This window comes from Microcebus murinus, chromosome 12 (genome assembly GCF_040939455.1).
Source record: "Microcebus murinus isolate Inina chromosome 12, M.murinus_Inina_mat1.0, whole genome shotgun sequence".
NCBI lineage: Eukaryota > Metazoa > Chordata > Mammalia > Primates > Cheirogaleidae > Microcebus > Microcebus murinus.
The window spans coordinates 64,640,254-64,646,331 of NC_134115.1; the positions used below are offsets into that span (position 1 = coordinate 64,640,254).

Consider the following 6,078-nt stretch of genomic DNA (forward strand, 5'->3'; position numbering starts at 1 on the left):
TCTGAGCAGGAAAGTCATGTTTTTGATGAGCACTAAGGAATAATTCTCCTTATGAGCTGGCAATAAAATTCTTTTTGTGATCTCAAATTGAGATCATGCATGCTGCCCATGACCTCTGTAGATCCTTCTTCTATCTCTGCACATTCCTGGAAGCCTTTTTAAAGTGCCTTCTAGAATTTCACATCAGCCAGCAAAAATATTTATACCAAAATTGAGGCAGACAATTTTCTTCCAGGCCCCTTGATGCTGGAAGTATATTTCTACTTAATTTATATTGAATGAGATCTCCAATATGGACCCAACCTTGACAGTCCTTGGGCTTTGTCTCCTCCCCACCTTGCCCTTCAAGGCCATGAAAATGTCCATAAGCTAATCCTAGTTTAAGCCCTCAGCTTGTTTTCTGAAAGATGGTCATGCCATGCTGTTGGAAATGAAAATTCCAAATCTCACCTTTGTAATTATGCACCATACCCTCACCCGATGCCTGATGTAAATAAGCATTTCAGTGATCCTGTTCATTCTTTTTCGAGGCCAGATGGATTGCCAACTGCCCAGGAGCAGAAATATGGAAGAGTGGACATGTCCAGTGAGAATTCAAAAAGACAACCTGGCTTCTGCTTTCCAAATTCTCATCCACTAATGAGGGAGTCATAGCCAGCACAAATGCATGAGGAAAATCAAAATGATATAAGTATTAGAAACACATGGATAAAAGCCATAAAAGACCAATTCCATGACTGTAACACAGACCTACCTCTCGACTTTTTAGGAGAGCATTAAATTGAATAGGGACTCTCTGACAAAGTGTGACTACCTGTGAGTTTTCATGCTTCCAGAAACCCTGGGAGGACTCCCTGCCCTCACTCTCTCAGGATGGGAGGCCTGGCTTTGGCTCCCTGGACTAAGACACATTTCTAGTCTCTAGAAATCACAAAGTAAGAGGGCTCAGCATGATGTAGCATAGTGGAGCAGGTAATCTGGGGAGAAAGAGGCAGGAGTATGGAGATGGAGAAAGGCAAAGCGGTGGTGAATGGCTATATGGCAGGGACGGCTGAGGATAAGGAGAGTGGCTGGTTTCTATGGAATACGTTCAGGCAGAGCTGGACATTACCACTGAGAGCAGTGTTCGTTAAATGTGCCCAGGCAGGAAGCATAATTAAAAAAGTAAGAACCCACGTTTTCAGAAAGTTTTCCCCTGGAAAAATCTGATTCAACAAGTCTAGGGCAGGGGATATGGAATCTGTATGTGTCTGTTTAATAAGTGATGTTATGATAGATAAAATACAACTTGTCTAAAAATATGGATAAAGAAGGAACTTCCAGAATTATCTTTAGCACACAGCTCAATGCAGAATTACTGGAGTATTGGAATACACGAAGATATAACAATAACCCTACAGCAGAACATTTGTAGGGAGCTCTGTCTCCCCGGCTAGAGTGCAGTGGGATTGTCTTAGCTCCCTGCAACCTCAAACTCCTGGGCTCAAGTGCTCCTCCTGCCTCAGCCTCTCAATTAACTGGGGCATGTGCCACCACGCCTGGCTATTTTTTTTTTTTTTCCTATTTTTGGTTACCTGGCTAATTTCTTTCTATTTTTAGTAGAGATGGGGTCTCACTGTTGCCGAGGCTGGTCTCAAACTCCTGACCTCTAGTGATCCTCCTGCCTCAGCCTCCCAGAGAGCTAGGATTACAGGCGTGAGCCACTGTGTCAGGCAAAAATCCAGTATTTTTAGGATACCTGTTGTAAAGGATTAAACAAACAAACAAACAAACAAAAACTCTCTCCAGTGTTAGTGCCTGTCCTAGAGGTCAAAAAACAAACAACAAATAAACCCCAATATCTTAATTTTGTTCTTAACAAGAGCATTACGCCCTCTCTGTGTTAAACTAAAGACGTGAAGGGAGTAAGCACAGGGCTCTGCAACCAGACCTTTAGAAGGGGACCCGGGGAAGAAGGCGTGTCGCCTGCTGCCACCTTGTGGGAGAATTGTGTGGTTAATGAGGACTGGCTGGAAGTCAAACGATTGGGTCCTTTAGTAAACATAAGTAACTTAAAACAAATCATTTTAAATCTTTCTGACCCTGTTTTCTCCTTAAAAAAAAAAAAGGATCATTACTATTCTACTAGATTTTAATATTGAGACAAGAAATGAAATTTTTAAAAGAAAAGTGAAATCACATATTAAGTATTCTTTTCACCATTGCTAATGCTGCTCTCCCACTTATGAGTAACAGAAATACTTATTTTCTTGGGAATATTCCTTTTTCTCTTAAGATGGTGAACGGGGTTCCAGAGTCCCCGCGTTGTGGGAGGCGGGAGGTGACACAGACGGGGGTGGGGATGGGGGTGGCGGGTTGGGGGGGTGGAGGTGTAGGGTGGCCGGGATTCTGCGACTGCCCTGGGTCTGCCCTGGGGCGAGCGCGTGCTCCGTGCAGCTTTTCCTGCTCTCTCCCTGGCGTGGCTGCACTTGGGCCTTCAGCCTCACCCAGCTAGCCCGACCATGGCTTCAGCTTAGGAAGAGCTACGGAAAGATGTAGAAGAGGTAAAGGTGTTGCTGGGAAAAGCCACTAGGAAAACAGTACATGATGCCCTCACAGCTGAAAAACCCAAGATCGAAACAGAAATCAAGAACAAGATGCAACAGCAAATCACAGAGAAAAGCAGAACTTCTTGACAACGAAAAGCTAACTGCTGTGGTTGCTTCCATTGCAATGGGATACACACACACACACACACACACACACACAGTGAAAATCAAATCACTAATTACAGAGGGATCACAGTCAGGTAAGTCTGTGAAAATCTATATTACCTTAACTGGAGTTTATCAAGTTCCCACCAAACATGTGGAGGCGCATTTCACAGATTGGTCATTGGATCTGCTGGTAAAGAATCTGAATGGGAAGACTTACTACTTCATGATCATAAACAGTCTCTTGAAACCCATGTCTTCGAAAGGCAGTTCAAAAAAAGTCAAGACTGTCACAGTTCTTCCCTTATTTAGAAAGCAAGCAGAAAACACATGGTGGCACTACCTGACTGAGGTTGAAAAGCAATGCGAAGAAGAAAGAAAACCCTCCTATGTCACTGAAATAGATCCTAGTGAGGGATTGATGAATGTTCTAAAGAAAATTTATGAAGATGGAGATGATGGTATGAAGCAAACCATTAATAAAGCCTGGGTGGAATCAAAGAGAAAAGCAAGCCAAAGGGGACACTGAATTTTGAGACTTTAAAGTCCTTTGGGAACTGTGATGTGGAAATACTGGTGTTTCCAATAAGGGAATGTTGATGAGTTGCATATAAATTTGACAGATAACTATTTACACAGCCTTCTAAGTAAATGCAATGAATTCTCCATTTCCTACCGGAGGATTTATTTAAATGAAATAGGCTCATTAAACATTTACTACAAAGATGGTTTTATTAGTACCCTGATCATTTTGTTCAAGAAAGGGTTATTTTGCATTCTCATGTGAAATATAAAAAGTCTTGCCTAATGAAAATGCTACCTTGTGTGTATTTTTGTCAGCTATGAGGTAGAAAACAAAAATATTTGCTTGCCTTTTAGTTACTGACATCAGCTCCTACCAATATAAGGATAAGAGTAAAACCTGAATTTTTGCATAAAATGCAAATCTCTATCTATACTGGAAGGTTGCTGTAAAGTGGCTAATCCCTTACTACTAGCTTAAGCAATGCATATGCACTAATAAAATACAATCACAATTATTTCTATTTAGATTTAAATATATTTGTTTATGAATATAGAATAGAAACTGAATCTAAACTTCACAAGCATAGATAAACATCTTTGTATAGTACCAATTAGTAAGTTTTGTCATGGATCATATGGATTACAAAAGTAATGACCATTAAGCAAAAAATAATTAATTTGGAAGTCCATCTTATTCCTATGTTCAATAAAGTTAAATTTTTCTTTTGTTAAAAAAAGTTGGTGAACAGGCAGTGGCTGGTCAGAAATGGGAAATGAGGTCAATGAGCGAGGTCTCTGCCATCCTCCCCTTCATCTATTCCATTTTCCCAATTCTCTGGGGTGAGGCTACCTCTTTGGATCAGGACAGGCTACTATGATGATGTCAGATGGCTGATGGGGGTTTTCAGAAAACACAGATCTCACCAGTAGCTGCAGAATATAGTTACCTACTCTGGTGGTTAACTTTATGTGTCAACTTGGCTTGACCAAAGTCCCCAAATATTTGGTCAAACATTATGGATGATTCTGTGAAGACGTTTTTTGGATGAAGTTAACATTTAAATTGGTAGACTTAAGCAGATTATCCTCTGTAATTCGGGTGGGCCTCATCCAGTTGGCTGAAGGTCTTAATAGAACAAAGACTGACCTCCCTTTGAGCAAGAAGTAATTCTTCTAGCAGACTGCATTTGGACTCCAACTGCAAATCTTCCCTGGGTATCCAGACTTCCAGCCTACTCTGTAGATTTTGGATTCGTTAAGCCATCACAATCTGTGAGCCAATTCCTTAAAATAAATCTCTCTCTCTCCACACACAGGCACATACACACGCACTCACATCCTGTTGGTTTTGCTTTCTAGAGCAGTGATCCCCAACCTTTTTGGCAGCAGGGACCGGTTTCAGGGAAGACAATTTTTCCACGGACAGGAGTGAGGGTGAGAGGGATGGTTTTGGGATGATACAGGTACATTACATTTATTGTGTAGTCAAACCTCTCTGCTAATGAAAATCTGTATTTGCAGCAGCTCTAGCATCACTGCCTCAGCTCCACCTCAGATCATCAGGCATTAGATTCTCACAATGGCGTGCAACCTAGATCCCTTGCATGCGCAGTTTACAGTAGGGTTTGGGCAGCTAGGAGAATCTAATGCCCTGACATTAGATTCTGACAGAAGGCAGAGCTTATGTGGTGGGTGATGGAGTGATAGGTAGCAGCTGCAAATACAGATGAAGGTTCCTCCCCACCGCTCACCTCCTGCTTCCTAACAGGCCATGGCGCTATAGCGGTCCTCTGCGGGGGGGGGGGGGGGGGGGGGTTCCACAGCTCTAGAGAATCCTGACACCTGTGAAGATGTTAGATGACTGACTGGTACTTTCTCACCATTAGCTGAAGAATATGGTTATCTACATGGTGAAAATAATTGAATGTTCTAGAAAAACAGGCTCTCTTAATCTCTTGTCTAGCACTCTGAAGCATGGGTTGAAGTTAGGGGTGACCTAACGCAGTAGATCTGGCTCCATTTCCCTGAGATATTATCTTAGTTCTATCCATCCCTGTGTGTTGGCTCCATTCTCAAGAATGGTAGCAAAATACCATTTTTAGTTTCAGGCCTCACACAAAAAAAATTGAAAGAAAAAACTGTTTCATTCCTAGTACTCTAAGAAATTCACCCTGGTTAAATTTTCCATTGCTGAGACTAGGACTTTGGCTTGGAAAATGGAACTTCCTATTTATATTAAGATAGTCCCTGAGATGGGTTTGAAATCAGCTTCCCCTAACAAATGGAATCAAGGGGGCTAAATGGATACATGAATAAAATCCCAGTTCTGTTCTGTTAAGAAGGTGAAGGAGGGGGAATGGATGCTGGTAGGCAACCAATAATGTCCACCAGATAGTTACCTAGTATCGGCAATTGATTTATCACAACACAACACTCAAGTGATGATACTCAAATGAAAACTTGTGCCAAGGAACTGATAAGGAATAGTGGGATTATGGTAAACAGGAATAACATGACCCATTAATAAAAGAGGAAGCTGCTACTCTGCTCTAGGTAATGTGACCATTCAAGAATATAGAATTGTTAGATCTTCAATATTTTCAAGAGAAGTTGATAATCTGGATTTTTTTACATAAAATATATGTATTTTAAATGTTGGCAACTAAGTCAATTTTTGTTCTTGTTGTTAAGCACACAGGACAGCCAATACTGTCCAAAATAAAAGCATATTTCTTGGCCAAATACAGTCTGAACCTCTAGCTTACTTTGGTCTAGAACTATTGGTTGCCATTTAGTGGTTCTGTGGCTGCAAGGCTTGTTAAGAGCACAGCAGCCAAAGGAGAGAGATCAAAGAATGAGT

At 41.3% G+C, this 6,078-nt stretch overlaps 1 pseudogene; it reads left to right on the forward strand.

Moving 5' to 3' along the window:
* The first annotated feature begins 2,586 nt into the window (after window positions 1-2,586).
* Window positions 2,587-3,222, forward strand: LOC105873824 (calcyclin-binding protein pseudogene; annotated as a pseudogene).
* The last annotated feature ends 2,856 nt before the right edge of the window (window positions 3,223-6,078 follow it).